The sequence below is a fragment of the Sminthopsis crassicaudata genome, chromosome 3 (assembly GCF_048593235.1).
Source record: "Sminthopsis crassicaudata isolate SCR6 chromosome 3, ASM4859323v1, whole genome shotgun sequence".
NCBI classification, from domain to species: domain Eukaryota; kingdom Metazoa; phylum Chordata; class Mammalia; order Dasyuromorphia; family Dasyuridae; genus Sminthopsis; species Sminthopsis crassicaudata.
In genome coordinates, this window is record NC_133619.1 from 312461505 (window position 1) to 312486022 (window position 24518).

Sequence of the window (24518 nt, forward strand, 5' to 3'; positions counted from 1 at the left end):
GCCCTTTTCATAGTGGCTAGAAGCTGGAAGATGAATGGATGTCCATCAATTGGAGAATGGTTGGGTAAACTATGGTATATGAATGTTATGGAATATTATTGTTCTATAAGAAATGACCAACAGGAGAAATATAGAGAGGCTTGGAGAGACTTACATCAACTGATGCTGAGTGAAACGAGCAGAACCAGAAGATCATTATACACTTCAACAATGATACTGTACGAGGATGTATGCTGATGGAAGTGGATTTCTTCAACATAGAGAAGAGCTAATCCAATTCCAATTGATTAATGATGGAAAGAACCAGCTACATCCAGAAAAGGAACAATGGGAAATGAATGTAAACTGTTATTTTTACCTTCTGAATCCAATTCTTCCTGTGCAACAAAAAATTCGGTTCTACACACATATATTGTATCTAAATTATACTGTAATATATTTAACATATATAAGACTGCTTGCCATCTGGGGGAGGGGTTTGGGGGAGGAAGGGAAAAAATCTGAATAGAAGTAAGTGCAAGGGATAATGTAAAAAATTACCCATGCATATGTACTGTCAAAAAATGTTATAATTATAAAATAAAATAAAAATAAATATTAAAAAAAAAAAAAAAAAAAAAAAAAAAAGACAGCCTTCCTTGCTTAGGTGGGGATGTATGTGTCATATACATAACAAAGAGCTTGTTTGGAGGGAATTTACTTGCAGTTAAGAGAAATCAGAAAAATCATCATGTAGAAGATAGAACTGGAGCTATCTGGAAGGCAGTCAAGAGGCAGAACTGGGGAGGGAATGCATTCCAGGGAGAGATAGTGCTAAGACATGGGGATGGGAGATGGAGCACTGTGTGGATAGAAAAGCCAATGGGGCAGTATAATTGGACTCCATAGTTTGAGGAGAGATGTAATATGTAAGAAGACTGAAAAGGTAGGTACAGCCTAGTTACAAAGAGATTAAATGCAAACAAAAGGAATTTATAATTGATTCCAGAGGTTATAGGGAACCATTGAGATTTATTGGATGGGGAGGTATGTGTGTGACATGGTCAGATTTGCATTTTAAGAAAATCACTTTCAGATCATTATTTGGCATCATTGAAGTTTGCTTGAAATAGGCAGACCAAAATCTGACTTCAGACACTTAACACTTCCCAGCTGTTGGTCTAGGAAAGCGGTGTTGAGGATATAAACTAGGATGATAGCTAGTGAACAGAGAGAAGGGAAGATGTTGTTATTGAAATCAAGACTTGTCAACTAATTGGATAGATGAGTTAATGAAAAAAGTATAAGGATAACAGTGCAGGCTGTGAACCTGAGTAACCTGAATGACAGTACTCTTGGCAGTGATATTTCAGAAAATTTCAGAAAAGTTTGGTAGGAAAGATGAGTTTGAGATGCTTTTGCAAAGTCTACTTCAAAAAACTGAATAAACTGTAATTTGGGAATGACACACAGGAAAAAGAGTAGGGATATACTTAGAATAATCAGCATTAAAAGTAATCATTAAAAACATAGCAACTAGTCAATCAATTGATAGTACTGATATGGTCACCAAGTGAGAGAATGTAGAGAGAAAAGAGAAGGGGGTCTGACAGAGCTTTAGGGAACACCCACAATTAGCAGGCATGAATTAAGTGATGAATGAGGACAGGAGACAAAGAAGGAGAATGCTATATAGGCAAAAGAAAAACCAAGAGGGAGCATTGTCACAAAAATCCAAAATGGAGAGAGCATCCAGGAAGGGATGAAGGTCAACAATGTCAGATGCAGTAGAGAAGCCAAGAGGCTTGAGAAGTAGCCATTAGATTTGGCAATTAAGAGATCATTGGTACCTGAAGAGAGAAGTGCAAGTTGAATTTAAGGGGGCTTAGAAGGCTGGAAGCTTAAGAAGAAAAGACACTGAATACAGAAGTGTTTTTAATGGAGTTAAGTGAGAAATCAAGCAATGATAAAGGATATTAGCCCACAGAGATTGTGGATTCTAGTGAAGATATTTTAAGGATAAAGGGACCTGTATATATTGTAAGCAGCAGAGAATGAGTAGATAGAATAAAATTGAAAATTTGGGAAAGAGAAGGGATAATAGTGGGGGCTACCTCTTCATCAAAAACAGGGGAGTAAAGGAAGAAATGATGTGGGATAATGTCAAGACATAATGAGATATGGAAGGAAGAGATGCAGGGAGAACAATAAGAAGAGAAAAAAGAGAGTTCTTAGCATATGGCCTCAATTTTTTCAGTCTAGTATGAGATAGTGCTCTCAACTAATAGGATAGATGAAAGGAGTATCCTGGAAGGCCTGCTGTTGTTCATCCATCTTTCTCAAAGGAAACTAATGACATCAGGAGGGCAAAGTCTTGACTTGCAAGTGAATTGGATTTAAGGGAGGCAGAACTGTGCAAAATCATCAGCCATGACTGGCCAGTGGCAAGACATAGGTCAGAATGACTGGTGAGGTTCCCTTTCCCACCCCCAGAAAACCTAAAGAGAGAAGGAAAGATTTGGAATAGTCACAGTGATGAATGGGATAGTGAAAGGAATGTGAATAGGGCCAGGGATGGTAGAAGGTGGGAGTAACTCAGGTTTAGGGAGTAACCTTGGACAGTTACAGGAGAAGGGAGCATGAGATTCAAGAATAGAGGGTAGTATTATATTTAACTGGTTCCCTTAAGCCATCGGGATTGGGAATAGATAAGAGAATAACTAGGTGATGGTCTAGCAAAGTACTAAGGGAGTAGAAGGATCATGGGTAAGGACAAAGAATAGGTTTGAGGCTAGTAAGGCAAAGAAAGTTATGGAATGATAGGATATTGTTATCAAATAAAGAGATTTCATACTTAATGATGGAAGTAAAATTTGTGAGTGGTGTCAAAAATCAATGGAGTAATCATCCCTTTTTGTCACTAAGATGAAGTGGAGGAGTTCTGGAGAACTGGGTGGGAATTGAAGAGACTGAGGAATGTGGAGTTTAGGGTATACTGAAGTTCCCTAACATAGGAACTGATAGGTGCCCAGGTAGAGAGGAGACTGCAAGCAGGCCACTGAACTCATTTTTTAAAAAAGAGGAAAAGGAGAATGCTATTAAGTCAGTAGACTTTGGATTGGCTGATAAATTTGGAAAGAGCAAACCTCAAAGAACTAGATAGATAGAGGTGATGGCATTCAGGGTAGAGATTGATAGAGTCAATGGGAATCAAGGAGTATTTTTTTTGATCAAGAATCATTCTGACTCTACCTTTGGGACCAGTGAGTCAGGGGTATAAGATAGGATGAAACCAATAGTGAAAAGTAAGCCCAGGGAGTCTTTGTCCTCAGAAGGAAACTATGAACCAAAAGATCAAAGTGATATGAAAGAAAGAGATCTAAAGTGAATGAGAGAGAGGAAAAAGAGTTTGGTAACTTTGGAGGATTGAGTCCAACCAGAATATCAATAAAAGGAAGAAGCTCCAGTTAAATAGAAGTCCTGCAGGAGATAAAGGCAAGCATTTTCCAAGCCTCTGGAACAGTATTTCTAAATTGTTCCTCATATTATACTTAAAGAGGCATTTATGTTGACAGAAGTCAGGTAAAATATTTTTTGGGAATGGAACAGTACCATTTCCTGGGAGTTCCTTATTGTTGAGTGGCTTTCCTTTAGTGTGTCTGCTTGTATTCCCTTCTGTTTTATGTGGCCCTGGAGAATTCCTGTTCATTAGAATGTTGTGCAAGCTGCCTGAAGTTTTAGACAAGAAAACTGAAGGATTGGAGCAGTATCACAAGATTAATTGCAGATGTATCTTTAACTTTACTTTGGAATCCTTCCCTAGTGCTTCTATCAGAGATTGTGATGGGGCACTGTCCTTGTTCATATGCACAAACTGTCCTTGAGAAGGAGGATACTGACAGAGGAGGCCATTTAATTTTAAAAGGGTTGTTCCAGGGGCAGCTAGGTGATGGAGTAGATAGAGCCCCTGTCATAGAGTCAGGAGAAACTGAGTTCAAATGTAGCCTCAGACACTTACTAGCTGTGTACCCCTGAGCAAGACACAATCACATTTACCTCATCATCATTATTATCATCATAAATAATGCTGTCCCAATAGGACAGGACAGGAGTGGAAACTCATGGTTCTTGTACTACCAAAAATCACCAAGTACCTCTGGATTACTGTCATGGATAATTCCTGGTTATTATGACAACAGGATCTCTAGAACACCCCTGTGTTCCTTTCAACCTTACAATTGATGATACTTCCCAGAGCACTTCCTGGAAACTATCATGGACCCCCAGAGTAAGAACAGATCCCTCTTTGACCTTTTTAGGTCATCTGGTTTCATAGTAAGCAATCCCACATGTCCAACTGAGTATGCCATATTACATTAGTTGTCATGATTAACTAACTCCTCAAGACTTGATTTGCAGGCAGCTTTCTACTGGTAATACGGGCAGCTGGCCCAGGTATTTACATGGGGATGTTTTACTTATTTATAAGTTTTATTAAAATGCTCTGCACAGTGATCAACATATGAAGTGTGAAGTTAAATATTTTAATCTAAACATGAAGCTAGACTTGAATAAAATTTTAAGCTTGAGAGCCTCCCTTACAGTCCCCATAAGTATGTACTTGGAAATTTATTTTGCTCTTTTGAAAGCTATAAGATTCACTGGAGAATATGAAAGAAAATGGTTAGAATTTATAATAATAAAGCATAACTGGAAAGAACACAGGAGTCATTATAAATGCACTCAACTGCCTTTTTGGGGGGAAAGGAAGGCAATCAGGGTTAAGTGACTTGCCCAGGGTCACACAACTAATAAATGTCTGAGGCTGGATTTGAGTTCCTCTTCCTAACTGCAGGGCCAGTGCAGCCCTTGATACCATTGAATTGTACTTTATTTACCCAGTGACAAAATTTTAATATGGAATGTTTCCCAGGGGGAGGAAAGCATTTGATTTGTATTGATTTGATTTTCCAAAATGAGTAAGTACTATAAGGAATTCTGAGAAACAGAGGAAGTTTTGTATGAACTAATACAGAATGAAATAAACAGGCAAAAGGGAAAGAAAAAACATTTTATTTATAAATATATACACACACATGGAAAGAGAAAAAATGAGAGGAAAGAAAGCAGAGAGAGAGACAGAGACAAAGATTTACAGAGAGAGAGAGAGAGAGAGAGAGAGAGAGAGAGAGAGAGAGAGAGAGAGAGAGTCAAAACCTGAAAAAAAAATGTCATAAGCGCTATTGTTCTCAAAGAAGAGATGTCAAAACATATCTCTCTTGGCAGAGAGATAAGAGACAGTACACTGTCAGATCTAGTCACTGATTACTTTTATTTGTATAAATAGTTTTGTTTTTTATTATGAGGAACAACTCAAGTCAGGTTTAGGTATCAGGGAGGAGTTATTCTAGATGTACAAACAAAAAATACCAATAAAATTTGTTTTTAAAAATTTTAATGATCCATAAATATTTTCATGGATATATTGCCAACAGAAGTCAAACATAGAGGTGGATGGGGGGATGGGGAAACAAAGAAGCAAAACATCGAGTTCCTTTCTATATTGAACATTTTCTTATTCTAACGATTCTGGACCATAAAAGATATCTGACTATGTCAGAATCATTTCTTGAGCAGTTGGCAACTTATAAACATCTCTCTGGAATCTTGGAAAATAACACAATTGTATCTATTTTGCAAATTGCTGAGTAGAAAAATCCCTTGTAATTATGACAGATATTTAAGACTTTTGTTTCAATTTAGCCAAGTCATAACCAGCATATGTGGTGTTTGTGTCTGTAACAGAGAAAGAGACAGAAAGAGATAGAGATGGAAAGTTGGAAAGGGAGAGAGAGCAGAGAGAGACAGAGAGAGAAAGAGAAAGAGACAAAGAAAGAGGGAGAGAGAGAGAAGCAGGGAGGGGAAGCATGGGGTGAGAAAGTGGTAAGGAGAAGGAATAACAGAGAGAAATTTTTCTCCTCTTTCTACTTAGGGACAGAAATAGAAACCATTTGATCTGGGAAGCCTCACTGTATTTCTCTTAAGTCATTTGCCTATTGCTAAGTGATTTGCATGCTGATGGTGCCACAAGGTCCCTGAACTGCATTCCCAGAAGTTTCTCTTCCCTTCCCCACCCCTATTTTTACCTCTGTGAATACTGCAATAATTAAGTGAGCTGAGAAAGACAAGAACAAAAGGCAAGATAGAATCTCAAAGTCAAAGCCAATCTCAAAGTCATCCTTCTGCACTGATCTCCTTAAAGATGATCTAGAATTGTCTAACCACTGCCACATGTAAAAGGTCAGCCATTTTTTCTTCCCTCTGAAAAAGAAACCCATTCTTGGGCTTATGAATGTTTCTCCATCTGCACTTTAAATCTCTTCAAGCATGTCGTTATTAAGATACCAAGTTGACTAACTTAATTACAACCTTTATTATAGTATTGAATACTTTAAATGCACTATTTATCACACCTGAGGAGAGAAGCAGCTCTCTCTTAATGTACTGTTCTCAGTAGGCCCTCTATTGATTATCTTCTCTACTGAATTAATTCCTGGTAATAATCTAGTAAGCAGTCATTAAGCCCAGCTGTTCTGGATTGACTTTTGGTGTCTAAAACTGTCAGACCTTTTACCCTTGTCCGTAGACCTTGTTGGTCCAAAGTCTCAAAGTCCTAGACATGAATTGCCTTTGAGACTACAGTGGCTGTGCTGATGTCTAGGAAACTCTAGCAAAGCTTTCCATTTGGTCTGGAGTCTCAGGCAGAAAGGGAAAGAAAAGCTATTCTTTGCTGGTCTCCTGTTGTTAATCCAGGACTGAATGGATTATGTATCTCAGAGCCCAAGTGCCTTCAAAGAGAAGGCAAGGCAAATGGTTAGGTTGGCCAACTAGGGGAAGCAGCATGATGTGAAGAATCCTGCTCTGGGATATAATTGTGGTGCAGGCTTCCATCTCTCACCTATTTATTGTTCTAGGAGAGATCCGGATTTGATAGCTCCTACAGTATACTCCATAATCCTATGAAGCAAGAAGGATTGTCTTTGGAAGACTCATTCATTACACAACCTAGACTACCAAGAATTGGTTCATTTACCAAGTGGGTCCAGACCCCAATGCCTTCATTAGAACAGGTTATAGGTTGAGGCATGGGAGGATCTAGAGTGTGTGTATGGTGGAGATGTGCTATACAAATTCTTCTTCCCTTTTTCCTCTACTTCTTCTCATCCTCCCCCCCCCCTTTACTACTATTGCTATTATTACTGTTGGTGCTACTGTTATTAGTGTTATTTTTACTACCACTACCAACACTACTATTACTTTCTTTTTTATTAAAGCTTTTTATTTTCAAAACATATGCATAGTTTTCAACATTCACCATTGCAAAGGGTGTTCCAAGGAGGGAGGGAGGGAGGGAAAGAGGGAGGGAGGGAGGAAGGAAGGAAGGAAGGAAGGAAGGAAGGAAGGAAGGAAGGAAGGAAGGAAGGAAGGAAGGAAGGAAGGAAGGAAGGAAGGAAGGGAGGGAGGGAGGGAGAGAAGGAGGAAGGAGATTACCTACTGAGCTATAACAATTACTATTACTATGCCTAACTGTTTAATTATTAGTACTGCTATTACTAATACTATAATTATTCATTGATGTTGTTACTGCTACTATTTGTACTACAAAACTGTAGCTGCTGCATCTACTGCTACAACTACCACTGCCAATACTTCTACTTCTATTATTAGCCTTTGCTACTACTGCTAATGTAATGCTGGAGAAACTGAGGCAAGATAGAGATTAGAGAGTTTTTAATATTTTATTAATTGGAGAATTTAATTGACTGGACAGGACTCGTCTCAAAGTATCCAGTGACGAATGGGAGAATATCAAACCCTTTTATAGCTTTCAAACAAAGAAAAGAAGAGCAGAGAGGGAAAAGTTCTTACAGAACCTTTTGGTTCTGTCAGGATGGAGAGAGCAATAAAAGCCTTACAGAAAACCAGAATCAGGATGTTTGAATAAACAGAAGTAAGGATGTCAATGGAAGTATCCGGGATGGTCTTATCTCTTGGAATATTTTAGAGGGGCAGTATCACAAATTCTTTGAAGGAAGGAGGAGCTAGGAGCCAGGATGTCTGATCTGCTCCTCATCTCCCATTGACAATTTATAACCTTAGAGCAAATGTTCCTCAGTCTTAATGAACCAGAGGGGTTTTACAACTAAGGAGATTGAGGCAGAACAGTTAAGGAAACTGAGATAGAACAATTCAGGGAAACTCAGGACAATAAAGGAAAACTAGTGCAGGGAAACTGAGGTAGAACACCTCAAGGAGACTGTGGCATAACACTATTACTACTACTACTACTATTTCTACTACTATAACTACTATTGATGAGGTCAGAGTAGCAATTCCTAGTTCAAAATAAAACATGACAAATTCACAGTTGCCATTCAGTTTGCCAAAAGAGACATTTATTTAAAAGAGGTTAAAGACAAAATTAAGAGGTAAAATAGGTGCCAGGAGTGACAAATATGAAATAGAGCTGGGAGAGCAATAGGGTTACCAAGGCTGCACCATTGATTGGCAGGTTAAATCCATAGAGGAGTTTAGCAGACTAGTCAGTTAGCTATAGTAAGGAGAAAGACCCCATTAAAAGGGAGACACTATGAAGAAGAAAGAGAGAGGACCTCATAACCAGCTTAGTCCTGAAAAGGATTTAGCAAAGATCTTAATTACAGGCACATCTTTTATGGGAGAAATACAAACTTGGGGGTTTCTCAGGGAAAGAGAGAAAGTACCAGAAAAGAATTTGGTAGCTTAGAAGGAGGGATCAAGAAGAAACCAGATGGAATGCACCTGGCAGACCAGGTGCCAGAATTGTTTAAATACATGTTCATCAATATCTCAAAGATTGTTTGAAGATGCCCAGAGGTTGGAGGAATAGACAATGGAGGCTGATAAGGAATTCTATCCTTACAATCACTCTATACAAACAGGATAATCTGGGACTTAATTATGCCTGATAATAGCCAGATGGACTTCTTCCGGACTAGGGAAGAGAGTAAACTCAAAATCCACATTACTACTCCTCCTCCTCCTCCTGCTCCTCCTCCTCCTCCTCCTCCTCCTCCTCCTCCTCCTCCTCCTCCTCCTCCTCCTCCTCCTCCTCCTCCTCCTCCTCCTCCTCTTCCTATTATTACTAACTGATGCAGATGCTGTACAACTGCTAGAACCATTAACTCCTCTTTCTATTACTCTCTGCTGCTGTTAGTACTACTACTAATAGATCTGCAAGATTCCTTCTACAACTACCACCTATGTGAAGGGGTACTCTATGGGAAAGAGAAAGCCACTTTGTACCTCTGATTGTAACCTAGCTATTTTGAGAATGTGCAAAAAATTTCCAAACTCCTTAGAACCATCTATAGGCTTCCCTAGTGATAAACTTTTATGCCTTAATAGCTTCTATTTACAGAGTGCTTTAAGGTTTATGAGGTACTTTCTTCTTGCTATTCCTCACACATGACATTGCTCACCTATTTCTATTTCTCTCCCAGGTTGTCCTACTGCCTAGAATACCCTCCTTCCTTATCTCTATCTCTTAAAATACCTACTAAACCCTTGTTCTTAACCTGTCACTGACAATTTTCTTGTTTGTATGTACACAGTTATTAGCTTCTCTGAAGATGGATGAAAACATGTTCCTGATCAATCCCAACTTGGAGTTAATTAATTTAGCTAGAGTTACTGGGGTAGAAGAATTCAAAGAAGAAAAGGAGCCAGTGAAGAGATAAAAGTTCTTAATGAAGGGAAGGTAAATCAGGAGAAATATACCAACTACAAAATTCCCTATGGAGAGTGAAAATGTTGAAATATCAGAATAATAAGCAACTAATTATGCTTCTTGGTTCTAACCACCCTCCTGGCTTATCAGCCACTGAGTAAGTCACTAACTCTAATAGAAGAGAGGAAGGAATAAAGAAAGAAGATCAGAAAAGGAAGAAAGATGGAAGGGAATATGGAATGTCACCAATTTTTTATTGTTCTCCCATTTTGGATAGTTTTATTATCAAGAGGAATACAAAGTCGAAATCCAGAATTATCCTGAACTTTTTCCTTTCCCTATCTCCCCTTAGGAGAGGAATCTCCCTCATAAGAGAGGAATAGACTTCTAGAATGTCATCTTTCTACTTGTGTGAGACTCAGCAAGTACAGAAATTCACAGGTGACAAGTCCATTCTTGTCTTTTGCAATTTTTCTTCCAGAGTCAGTTTGCAAGCATGAAGGATGTAGTCTCTTTTTTGGCTGTACCTCAGGCTTTTGTACAACTACTGTCTCTTCTAATTCAATCTCATCAGTATATCCAGAAACCAATAGGGCAGGAACATAAAATGGAGCTTTGATTGAAATTTTCCACTTTAAATTTCTCTTTTCCTGTTCTGGACCCTACATATCAGTGACTTTCTTTAATATTTTTCCCTAACCCCACAACAAGTAGTTGATGATGCAGACTGAAAGCCACAGTGGCTATGCATGAAATTCTGGATTAAGACCTTTGTAGAATCAGAGAATCTTTGGGAGACAACCAAGTTATTATAGCATGCCATTCAGAGACCACTTTGGACAAAATTGTGAGCCAATTGAAGTTTGGCTTATTTCCTCTTGATTCATCTAACTTTAATTCAATTCAAAAAGTAAGAAGCCATTATGTGATGTGAAATCATATAGAAATGGGGACCCCTAAATTGTATATAAAGATTCCTATGAGCTGCATAGGAATTGATTTTAAAATAATAATACTGTTTATGTTTTGTTGAGTTTTTATTGATTTTGTTAAATATTTATAAATTTAATTTGGTTCAGCCACATTTGGGAGCATTGTGGATCTCGTGGCTATATGTTTGACATTTATTAAAGATCAGAAATTCTGGGTTCAAGTTTTTCTTCTGATCATACTGGATGAATGACCATTAGCAAATTATTTAATCTCTCAGTGTTCCATAGCAACTTTCTAAGATGCTGAGTCACAGAAAAGTTGCTTCTCTGCCATGATGGAAGGAATTACTACAATGAGAGTTCTATACACTTACCAATCAATTCCTCTTGTACTTCCCAAGGTCAAAAGTATTATACCACACACACACACACACACACACACACACACACACACACACACACACACCACACCACACAAATAGGCCTTGCCCTTAACAAATTTATATTCTACATGGAGTTATATTTTGTCTTGATTGCCCTTACCCTAACTCTCAGTTCTTTAACCTTTTTCCCAAAGGAGCACTCCTTCTGAGATCTAAGAAACTCAAGGTTCTGGAGGCCATTGGCCCTTCCCAACTTTGTTCACTTCCACCTCCCCATGTCTGCCCTTCTCTCCTGTGCCCCATGGAAAATAAACCTGAAATTGGAGCCATTATATTAGCAGTTGATAAGCAGGTAGTGATCCAGGCAGTTCTTAGCAACAGCCTAGGGACTTTTAAAGTCATTATGGCAATGCTGCTAGGGCTGGTAAATTTGCATTTTATCAAGAACACATTCAGTGTTTGGGGTAAAACTTTACTACCAGTGCTATTGCCATTCTTTCCAATAACTGAAATTTATATAATACCTCAAAGTTGGCAAAATGCTGTACCTACACAATCTTAATTGATCCTCAAAGCTAAATATTCATGTATAAGTCTTCAGTAATTACAGTAACTCTCACATCCTTTTCTGATATAGACCCACTGTGTTTGGCAAGATGATTTGAACTTAGATCGTTGAGAAATTTCACTTGAACCTGGTAAATTCAAAGTGATGAAGTCAGTACACTAGAAAAGGTGAGGGTGAGAATGATGAAAAAGTGGATGGATAGTTCTAGTAGATAGTGATGTAACATATTTATTAAAATATTTGCCTCCCTATTTCCTACACTTTCCCTTTTTATATATTATTGTACATAATTATATAATGTGTTTATATGTTATATTATCATATTATTATTATAAAATTTTTTCCATGGTATATTTTCTACATTTTTTTTCCTTTTGAGATGTTTCCTCACAGTTTCTCTTAAAAATGCTTATTTATCTCTTTTTAAAAATAACAAACAAGCAACTGTCAGAACCTCTTCTAAAAGAACTCAATTAACATTTATTAAATGACTATTATGTGCCAGGCATTGACATGCTGTCCTTTTTAGAACATACTAAGAGTTAAAGAGCAAACAGTTTGGGCCACAAGCTGGGGGAGAGAAAGAGGAGAGAAAGTACTCCGTCCCTTCTACCCAAATCTCTCTCTCCCACTCCCTCTCCTCATCTCTAGTCTACTCCTACTTGAGGAATGAGGGAAGACAGAATGAGAAGGAGCACTGAGCATCCTCTATATACCTCCAAACTTCTGGAGAAAATGTTGCCAATGAGATGGAACTGCAGCTATTTCTTGGCTCTTTTTTTTTTTCTTTGTAGTTGTTTGGTTATTTTAGACATGCCCGACTCTTTCTGACCCCATTTGGAATTTTCTTGGCAAAGGTACTGGAATAGTTTGTCATTTTCTTCTCCAGCTCATTTTACAGATGAGAAAATTGAGGAAAACAGGGTTAAGTGACTTGGCCAGAGTCACACAGCTGGTATCTGAGGCTGGATTTCAGATTTCAGACTTGACATCCTATCTACTGGGCTATTTAGTTGCCCCTGATGGCAATTTACCTAGAATCTTGATGATTTACACACACACACACACACACACACACACACACACACAGAGGAATGGAAATATAAGGTAGAGGACAAGTATATTAAAAGCTAATAAATGCTAATATCTTATATATAATGTTTAGGGAAAATTCTCACCCAACACATGTAAAATAGGAAAATAAAATTTATGATAATGAGCAGAAAACTGTGTACCTCATTTTTACTATTTTTCCCTCCTTATATGATATGCAGGAATTCTTTCTTATAATGATTCCAAACGCTATGCTGGGTACAGAGTGAAGTCAGGTAGAAAGACAGCACTCGGTATTTACAATCAAAGAATTTGAATTCAAATTCTAGCTTTGTCCCTATTCATATGTCCTTGGCAAGGCACTTAACTTCCTTCCTCATCTATAAGATTTAAGGTTTGAACTAAATAATCCTTAAGATCTTTCCTAACTCAAGGGAAGGGGACCTATATATGCCAAAATGTTTGTGGCAGCCCTTTTTGTAGTAGCTAGAAACTGGAAAATGAATGGATGCCCATCAATTGGAGAATGGTTGAATAAATTATGGTATATAAATGTTATGGAATATTATTGTTCTGTAAGAAATGACCAGCAGGAGGAATACAGAGAGGTTTGGAGAGACTTAAATGAACTGATGTTGAGTGAAATGAATAGAACCAGAAGATCGCTGTACACTTCAACAATGCTGTATGAAGATGTATTCTGATTGAAGTGGATATTTTCAAGATCTAATCCAGTTCCAGTTGATCAGTGATGGACAGAAACAGCTACACCCAGAGAAGGAACACTGGGAATTGAGTGTAAACTGTTTGCACTATTGTCTTTCTACCCAGGTTACTTTTACTTTCAGAATCCAATTCTTAGCGTGCAACAAGAAATTTGGTTTTACACACATATATTGTATCTAGGATATAATGTAAAACATTTAACATGTATGGGATTACCTGACATCTAGGGGAGGGATTGGAGGAAGAGAGGGGAAAATTTGGAAAAGAAGTGAATACAAGGGATAATGTTGTAAAAAAATTACCCATGCATATGTACTGTCAAAAAAATTATAATTATAAAATTAATAAAAAAAGATCTCTTCTAACTCTAAATCTTTGATTCTATAGTTCTAAAGTTTTATCTTTAGTTTTTTTTAATTCTCTGCCTCTTTTTCCCCCTTTTCTCCTACTTCCAGCCCTATGAGTCTGAAATTATAATCTCTTTCATGTCCTGGACACATATAAATTACATGTTGAAAAACTATGTAGTTTATTTGAAAAATTAAGTATGTTAGAGGCATCTTCTTTTAACTGCTTGATTTGACTCCCTCTTCTTGCATCTCTCCCAAAGGCTCCCAAAGAGCCTCAGACTCTTGGGATAGTTTATTCTCCTGGCAGAGGATATCATTGCTTTGGTGATGTCAAAGGATGAGGTTTTCTAAGTAAGTAATGTAGGCATCGGAACCTATGTTCCATGAGTTCAGTTTTCAGAGATCATGAGGAAGGGGAAACCAGGAGATCTAATTCGGTTGGAAGGAGTTGACATCTTCTAGGTAAATTTCTATATCTAGGAAGCTCCAGTAGATACTAATGCTGATATATGAATTAACCCTGGTAGGAGGGGAATTGCAAAAGATTCTGATGTCCATTTATATTCTGGTGTGTCCCCTTATGCTTATGTCTGGATTAAATGCTTTGCTATTTGATTTACTTCCAGTATGATCTGTAAATAGAAAGTTCCCTTGCCATAGGTTAGGACTTAGGTTATATTTGCATAATTAAAATTGTTCAAAATGTCCCGAGTAACCTGAGATAGGCAGGGAGTCCATAATTGCAGAGGACACTGAGTCACATATGTAAAAGAGGGGTTGGACTTAGTGACCTGTGAGCTTCCTTTTCAGCTTTAAATCCTATAATCCCATAAACTGCCACTTTTCTAAGTCACTTTATACATTTTTAATGCCTTCTCTTTCTCCTTGTCCTATGATTGCCTCTATCTGATTTGTCTATCAGGATCCAGGAAAAGTAACATTATGAAATACCTGATGTTTGTCTTCACAGACCCTCCCTTTTGTGCTCTCTTCCCCTATGTCACCTTTTCCTCCCTCATTTCATTCTACATGGAATCCTAATGCTGGCTCTTCTCTCTATCAAAACCTGCTTTCAGGAAGGATATAATATCAGTCAATTATACCAATTTAAATTGCAGAATTAAATAACTGTATAACCTCTACCAGGGTAACAGAGATTTTTAGCTTTCTCTCTAATTGTAGAATGAAAGATGTCCTCTATTAAGGTCATTTCAAGCATCACTGAGTGAAGGAAGGATGTTTTTCCAGAGCCCCGATATTATTCTACTATAGGCCTCCTCTATACCTAAATTTCTTCATTTATAAAATGAGAAAGTTGCTTTGGATGATCCCAAGAGTCCCTTCCAATTCTAACATAGTATGTGCATTCACATAAGGCTAGCCCTGATGGTAGTCATTAAAATCCCAATATTGGACAGCAGTAAAAAAAAAAAAAGAAAGAAAGAAAGAAAGAAATTACCTAGTCAGCTTGATCCAGCCATCCCTGAGCAAGCATTCTGTTTTGTAGAGATTACTTATGTACCTGTTTAGATGTTTTCTGTCTTTTGTGTCTTCATATATTTTTCATTTGTGTTTCTAGCATCTAACTCATTAAGTTGCAGCTTTTCCTTCTCGAAAAAGACACTGAATTTTCTCCCTTCTTTGTAAATCTCCACAGTGGCGCCCTAGTACATTGCCTATAGTACTGATTGTCAGTGATAAAATGGGCTATGGAGAATCTACAAAGAAAATGCATTAAGATGCATTTTTGAGGGTGAGGGTGCCTCATTCTTTGGCACTGCTATTTGGCACAGAATGCAGATAGATGGCACAGTGGACAGAGCAACTAGGCCTAGAGTAGGGAAGACTAATTCAAACACAGCCTCAGACACTTATTAGCAATGTGGTCCTGGACAAGTCATTCCCTTCTGTTTGCCTCAGTTTCCTTATCTGTAAAATGAGGATAATAATAGCAGATACTTCCCCCCTTCCAGAGGTGTTGTGAAGATCAAATAAGATAATATGTTTAAAGCACTTGGCATAGTGCCTGCCACATAGTAGCATCTATATAAATACTCATTCCCTTGTTTACATAGCAAACATTTATTAATACTTTTTCATTCAGGGTAGAATATAATTCAATTACATCTCCCACTTTAGCAATTTTATGACATTACTTCAGGGTAGGAGAAGAACTCCCCTAAAGATCATGCTCTATCATTCAAGGGTCTCCCCTCTTTGTTTATTTTGTGTATCTATCTCCCTGGAAGCCCCTTCACTATAGCACCACAGGGAACACCACCTAGAGTGCAAAACTACCTTATGACAAGTAGTTCTCTAATTTCTGGGTCCATAGTTCTCACTTGGTTCTCCACTAGTAATCATACAGGGTTCATTCTTTTTTTTTTTTTCTTTTCTTTTCTGACTTAGAACCAGGACAAATTTCCAAAACCATTTTACTTTGAATCTCCATTTTTTTTTAATGTTTTTTGAATTTTATTTTTTAGTAGAGTCCTATAATATTCATTATTCCTCCCCCAGATCTTAAATTGCCTCACCTTAATCCCTTGCATGGCTCCTATATCTGGGCCTTCCAGGCTCCCCATCAGGAAGTCATGTCCACATTTCTAAGACTTATCATTATCTACCCAGCATGAAATTAGCATAAACATGAGGATGCCTGCTACTCAACTCCACTAGTGCTTTCCCCAACCAGAAAAGGGTTATTTTCCAATCATATGATGGAGATATGGAAGATATATATATTTATGATTTTTTTGCCTGTTTCCCACTCTCCCCATCAGGCAAAAATACAACTTCCAATCAAACTGATGTTTTTAGCTATGTCTCCCTGTAGCAATTGACTTGCTCAGGTTGGTCTTATGTATATAAGCTCATTTAAATATAAGCCAACAGTTACAGGGACTCTAATTCTGATATACTTTCAGTTTCAAACATATGTTTTTGTTTACAGCATTTATCAGTTACTGATGAAAAGCAAAGTGAGCAGAACCAGGAGAACATTGTACACAGTAACAACAACATTGTGTGATGATCAGCTATGAATCACTTAGCTCTTCTCAGAAACAAGGTTCTAAGACAATTCCAAAAACCTCATGACAGAAAATGCTGGCCATTTCCAGAGAAAGAACTGATGGAGTCTAAATGCAGATCTAAGCTTATTATTTTCACTTTCTTTATTTTTCACAGTTCTTTCTTTTAGTTTTTTTCTCTTTCACAACATAACTAATATGGAGATATTTTGCACATGATCACATAAATGTAAACTATATCAAATGTCTTATTGAATTAGAAAGGGAGGGAGAAATTTTTGAATTAAAAATTTTATTTAAAAAAGGAATGTTAAAAATTATCTTTACATGTAATTGGAAAAATAAAATGCTCTTATATATGTGTGAATATTTGTGTATACATAGATATGTATGCATAAATGTGTTTGCATACAATATTGCATGTATGTTATATTATATGCATAAATATATATTTATCCATTATCAGAGTTTTGTGTAGGCATTCCAGCACCTAAGCTAAATTCAGATGAATTGAGTTGAGGTGAAGAAAATAGGAAAGATGAAAAAAATATACCATGCTATATCTAAGAAATTCTTTTTAGGTATATGCTAGTAAATGTTTAATAACTAATTCTCCAAAAAAAATATGCCTGATATGCTTTTAAGTTGAATCTGTATTATTAGTTATTAATATACATTATTAATGATCATCAACAAATTAATAAATCAAGTCCTAATTTGTAGCTTTTATAATTTCAGGTATAAATATTCACACTAAAAATTTAACAAGTGATTCTCTCAAACCAATTATATTTGGCTCCAGATTTGTATCTGTACACTCCTCTCTAAATTTTGCAATTTACAGTTGTAGGATACCAAGTCAAAAACTTCACTCTACCATTTCTTAATCTCTCTTCCTCAACCACCTAAACATTACTCCTCCTGATTCTTTATTTTCTTCTGCCCTTCTTGTATTATGCCTTCTAAAATCTCTATTCTAACATTAACAAACTGCCCTTTGTCTTAAATCTCTTTGTCTCATATGCTTTCCATATTCTTGCACTGATGGAACCTGGCTCACCACTAGAAATGTTGCCCTCCTCTAGAACTGAGAATTCTTTTATGCCCCTTCACATACTGTACTAGGAGGAGGGTAAATATACTTCCTTTTCTTCACTGCTACTTCCAGATCCTCCATTACTATCACTTTTCAGTTTCTTATTTGAAGTTCACTCTCATCTGACCAACTCTAGATAATAATATAACAAAGAAAACCAACAGTTAGATAGTGTTTTAATGTTTACAAAGCAGTTTTACACATATAACTTATGGCCCCTGGGTCCTAAAAAAGCTCTGTGCTCACAGGACTGGGACTAATTCTGGATTTTAACCCATGAGAGCCATTTTCCCCTTTTTAATTCATTGTTTCCATCTTCCATATTCCAAAATAATCTCAAAATATAATAACATAGCATATAGTTACTAGAAATACTCTCTCTTTCTAGAAATACTCCTTCCCTGACCTCTGATCTCAGTGACTCTGATTTCCCATCTTCTCTTTCCTCTCCTTTCACCTCCTTGGGTGGTAAAGTGATGGACCCAATATTGCCAAGAAGCTGCCATCCTCTTCATGGTCTATATAAAGTAAACTATGAGACCAACTGTTGCATTCTCTCAAAAGGCATAGAAATGATGGTATGTGGAAGATAGTTGGAGGGAAGAAATGTGGTTCTCTTCTTGGGCAAAAATGGGTTTCCATCTTTTTTCATCATTTGGTTGATACCTGAGTTGATACCTGAGTAAAAGTCTCAGATTTTCTGCCTTAGGTACAACTCTGACAATTAGTAAAGTGATATACTTCCAGTAGTTAAAGATAACAAGTTAGACCAATTTAAACCTTATAGTTCTAAATGATCCAGCTATCTTTTTTTTTCTTATCTAAATGTCTCAATCCTTATCTCTTTTACTTTCCCCTTTTCTCTTCCCTACACTCTTATTCATTCCTTTTTCTCCTATCCTATCATCTTCCCCCTTTCTTCCATTGTATTCATATAGATGAAACTCTACAATTATCCCTGTTTACCTGTATCATTTTATAGTAGGGCTATAATTATTGGTATAACATAACGGAATGCTTCTATGGATTATGGCTAAAACAGCCATAAGTGAAAGATTTGGGCTAAATGACTAGCTGAAAACATTTTGGCTCAGGGAATAGTAGGTAGAAATATAACTAGCTTCGGATTTTGTATGGATTACTGGAATAAGAAGAGAGCAAATGTCCATTACAAAATGTCCTGTCACAAACCTTGCCATTTCCTAACTTCTATGATGAGGGGTAATCATTCTCTGGGATGAGAGTATCATGGGATGTTAGCCATGAACTCTTTTGTTCTTATAATATATATGTGTGTACATGACTGGCTAGTCCTGATTGATTGCATCATCAGGCAAAGCTTTCTTCCCCAGTCTAGAAGATATAGAGAAGACATGTCTGTGCAGAATTTCCACCCTTTCATTTGGGCAATGCAACTATTGAGTGATTTCATAGTGAGGATTTCATCATTATAAGTGTGTACTTATGAATTACAGAGCTCAGTGGAGACCTGTTCCTTTTTCAACAGCTCTAACTATTGACCTTTCTTTGGCCCCATATCTACTCTCTGCAAATGAAACAGCGTTATTTTGCACAGCTGGGTACTTCCATTCTTCAGGCATCTAATTCTTTTGGCAAGATAACTATAAATCACAAAGAAAACCCAAGATGATTCATTGTTCCCTAATAATGATGGATTTTTTCCTCCTCATCTAAGTATCTTGACCATCTTCTGTCAGTGCTGAAAGGCAATCTTGAAGCATGAAATTCACTACTTCAAAGAACTTTTTTGTGCTCTCAAGAAAAATGCAAAAGTGGCTTTTACTGAGCCTGTTAGAGTAGCAACAGATATCATTCCCAAGAAGAGAATGAATTGGAAGAAAACAAAAGGAGAGATTTCTCCTCTGTTCTAGAGGGAAATAAGTATTCTTCTTGAAGGTAGGTCCTATTTTTGCCTATATCTTTTCCCACATCTCCTGCCCTTCAATTAGTTGACTGAGTATATATATATATATATATATATATATATATATATATATATATATATATAGTTTTGCAAGACATATAAACACAATTGATACAGATATAAATAAATATAATTTTCATCTTTCCAAACCACCTTGCTCTGTAAACACTCCTTTTTTACTCAGATAGACAAAGATCTAACAGGTTTAAAAATCAAAATTCATGTACAAAAATACAGGGTTTATTTTATTTATTTGTTTTAGTGTTACCTTTTGCTTTTTACATCAGTCATTTTGGAAATTACCTTTTTTCCCCCAGGGAAGCTTCACTTGTAACAAAACAACAAACAAAAAAACACCAATTAAATTAAACCAGCCAGCACAGTGAGTACAATCATAGTGCTCAGTATATTCCAAGTTCATAGCTGTTGACCTCTGCAAGAAAGAGAGGAAGGAGCCCTTCTTCCTTTCTTCTCTAGATCCAAAGATTTATCATTATACTTACATAAGTTTGAATTTCTAAGTGTATTTTTTCATAATATTATTGTAGTCATTATGTATATTATTTTCCTAGATCTTCCCTTAGGATTTTTTTTTTTTTAAGTCCTATAACAATAAATTTCCTTCATCAGGGATTTCCTTCTATCTCTCCTATTCCTAGCTTTTGAGTATTAATGCATAGTCATTAGTTAGTTTCATCTGCTCTAAAAATCCCTAAGGAGAAATTCTATCTTGAAGATAACCAGGATCTAAATCAGTCACTAGATTGCCAAGATTGAAATGTTCAGAATAATAGGATTTTATCTGTTAGTTATTCATATTAGAGGAAATTTTATAAATAAATACCATGTTCTTATTCTCATTGCTATTCTGAGTTGTCCACCAGTCATCTCCTTTAGGGAAAAAAATAGAAGAATTAATGTGGTACTGAACAGTGATCTGCTTAATGATTTCAAGATTTTTATTTAGAGAGGATTTCAATAAACTACTTTAAAAGGAGTAGCGCTCAAAAAAAAATGTGTGAAGGGCTTCTATAATTGCTAAAAGGTTGTTCTCTAGGGCTGGAAATCAGCAAAGAGGGGTGAAAGATTTTAAGTACTGTTCAGGAAAAACTAAATAGAAAATCAATCAGAAAAATAAAAAATTCATAAATCCAACTGCTTATAATTGACTAAAAATATTGTATGGAATTTAAAATGCTTGGCTGTGGATGTCTCTCTTCCTTGTAATTATGAATCTTGTAATAGAAATAACGCTTTCAAAAAAAAAAAAAAAGGACTTTTTTCTTTCATCAAAGTCCCACCAATGTTCAGTGACTGACAATTAATGTAGAACAGATGGAATCTAGATTTGGAATGACCAGAGAACTAGGGATTTCTTTGTCTGAATAGAATAGTCTTGCCTGGTATATAGGACCACACAGGAAACAAAGTTAAAATCAGAAAATTGTTTTTGCAATCAGAGACTCTTCGTTCAGATCAGATTAATAAATTGCCACTTATTGCCTTTGAAATTTCTGGCAAATCACTTAACCTCATTGGGCATCAATTCTGAGGTCACTTCCTGATCTTAATAGTTAGCTCCAATCGTTACATCACTAGGAAACCATTAATTGTGGTAGGATTAGATCAATGCTAAATTAGATTTAACCATTGTCTCCTCAATTCCACTTAGTACTTTGTTTCAAGTTCTGACCTATAACATCTCCTTGTAGGATCAGATCTATCATTCTGAACTATGCTAAATTAGATAATTATTGTCTATCAATTCCACTGTCTTAGCACCTTGTAAGACTCATAAAAGTCTCTATACTTGAATATAAAGTAACACCAAAATCTCTCTTCTTCCATTCTTTTCCTATTCCAGAGTTCAAATCAAGGCATTGTGTTTGGAGGGTCACCAGGAAGAATGGCCATCCATAAACCAAACAAAACCCAGTTGAAACACTTTTGAGTTAGTCCAATCACCCTACTTTATGGATGAAGAAACTAAGATCTAGAGGAATTAAGGGATTTCACCAAGCCAAAGAGGTAGAGGGGGGATTCAATCTATGTTTTTATGGTCCAAATTCATCATTCATTCCATTCCACCATTATTGAAGTGGTAAAGGCTTTAGAAGTTTTTATAAAAAATTACAAGTTTCTGGGAATACCATATATAAAACCTAGTCTATTTCTGATCTTGATTTGCTTATAAAACTAGTTGGAGAGATAGAACATATGATCATTTATGTCAAGAGATAATACTCCAAGGTTATCTAAATCTAAAGATAAGAGCTAGTCCTTTCTCCACTTTCTTTCCCATTTCATGGTCCCTATATCCTCCCAGATTCTCAAAGATTCCTTGCTCCTTCTGTCTATTCTGTCATGAAGGAAAGTAATTTGATAACCTCATCGCACTAGAGTGATGATTGTTTAATGCATTACCTTTCTCAGGGGTCTTTGCCTTCTGAAGAAGTCACAGGAAGGAGGTCCTTTTAAATTCAAAATGCTAGGTGAAGCACTCTAACATTACCTAGAGAGATGTACTTTCAGGGAGGGATTTTTCTGAGCACCCTTCAAATTAGGCTGTGTAAACAGCCACCTATAGCATCTATTTGTAAAGCTGTTACTACACAGAAATGTTCTAACAATGTCAAACATCCTGGGCATTTGAATTCTTTTGGGTAGATGAATGTGAGGAGGTGGGGGAATTCTGATAATGGATGAGGGAAGAATAAGAAGCAATTTTCAATATAATAATACATTAAGACTAGTTACTTAGGAAAACATTGGAATAGCTCTCTATTAATATTCCATGATCTTTCTGAAGAAGGGAAGCACTGGGGCCCACTTATCCTAGCATACGTCATCATCCCCTGACAGAGAAATCTTTCAGTGCTATTCTTATTAAAGTGTAAATACCAACAATACCACCCTGAGGCCCAATGAACTCCACAAAATAAATGGCCATGATTCTGACCTTATTCCATTGTGCACAGGAGAATTTCCAAATACTTTCCATCAGTTCTGTAAACTAGGCCTCTTTTCCTAAGCATGATGAATGAATATTTTTCAGAGATATTCTGGAACTTTTAGCACTATATTTGTTCACAAAACATACTATTGCTATATATAATTCAAAAATATTTATTTCAAAACAAAAATTGAACAGACTTAGATGAACTGGGCTATTCTTTGTTTTTCTGTGAGGTTGGATTTGGGTTAGTTATTCAAAAAGGAAAGCAAATCAATTAGGTTAATGAGAATATTATTATTTGAGATCTACAACTGATAATAAATGTTACCTTACATTATTTCTATATATCTTCTCTAACCATGTAGACAGTAAGTTCCTTAAAGGTGGAGAATGGATAATCCATTATATTCATAGCTAAGCTCTAGTAGGTATTCAGTAATTGGAGGGAGAAGTTATGGGTAGAAGAAGAAAGAATAAGGTGAGGAAACGTGGTACTTCTCTATCACCTTGAACTCTCTACACTCATTTATGGTTCTAACTTTCAGTATTGTATTTGGCAAAATCAAAATAAATGAAGACTGGGGCAGATGAGGAGGAGCTTCTTATAATCATGGAATAGTATATATGGTTATATTAAGGTCATAGGTTTGAAACAGATGAAACTTTAGAGTTCCCCTTCCTCCCCCTCGACAAATGAGGAAGTTAATGACTCAGACAGATTGAGTTGACTGGTCTAGAGTTGTCATGGTTAACAAATGACAAAACTAGGATTTGAAGTCAGATCTTGAAGTCAGATCCCTTCCCCTCATCTAGTTCTTTTTTATATTCTACCAAAAAGATGGAAAGAATTGAATTTAAAACAAAGAAACAAATATAAATTTCTGTTTAAATCTTGTTGCTGATACTCTCTGACTAAAGTTAAGCCATTTAACTTCTACACTCTTTCTTGGGAGGAAAAGAGTCAACTGGGAGGTGGAACTCTGATCCAAGCTGATGATTTTTCTCATCTGAAAAGTGGTGATTAAAATGCCTGTAATACCTCCATCAAAAGGCTATTGTGAACAGAGATGCCAAACACTTTGCAAAAGGCCATGTGAATTTAGGCTATTGCTATTAGCTTCTACCTCCACCTTGAGAGAGGGGCCAGCAGAGCTAATGATCAGGTAGGGTCCACTAATTTTCCATACACCATTTCTCCCTCCCACACCTTTTTAGAATTAGCCATTTGGCCAGAATCACAGGGAAAATTATGGACATAGGCCATTGTGTTCTACAAGAGATAAGAAAGAGGGATTTCCCTGGACTAGCCTCAGAAAGTTGAAGGGAATGTTAGTCCTTTGAGCAAAGCTGGGTTTTTATTTCCCAATAATTCCAGAGCAAATAGCCTAATATATTTAGCAATTCCACATGGGTCAACTTCTCTATAGATATATCACAAGATTCCCCAGAATGGATGAAAAAGGAACGTACTCTTTGAACAGAATGGTATTTGCGTTAGAATTCTCTTCTTCTGAAAATATGTGAAAGACAACATTGTTTGGCATCTCCGTGGCTCTAAGAACACTGAGCTTTGTTTTCTCAATTGTCTGTTTTACAAGAAATAAAACCTAGTTCTTTTTTACAGGACAGAAGTGGCCCCTCTGTTTCTCTTCTCCTTTCAGTTACTTTGAACACTGACAAAAACACTCTGTCTGAAGGTCAAGAACTGTCCCGAGTTCCTCAAAGGAAT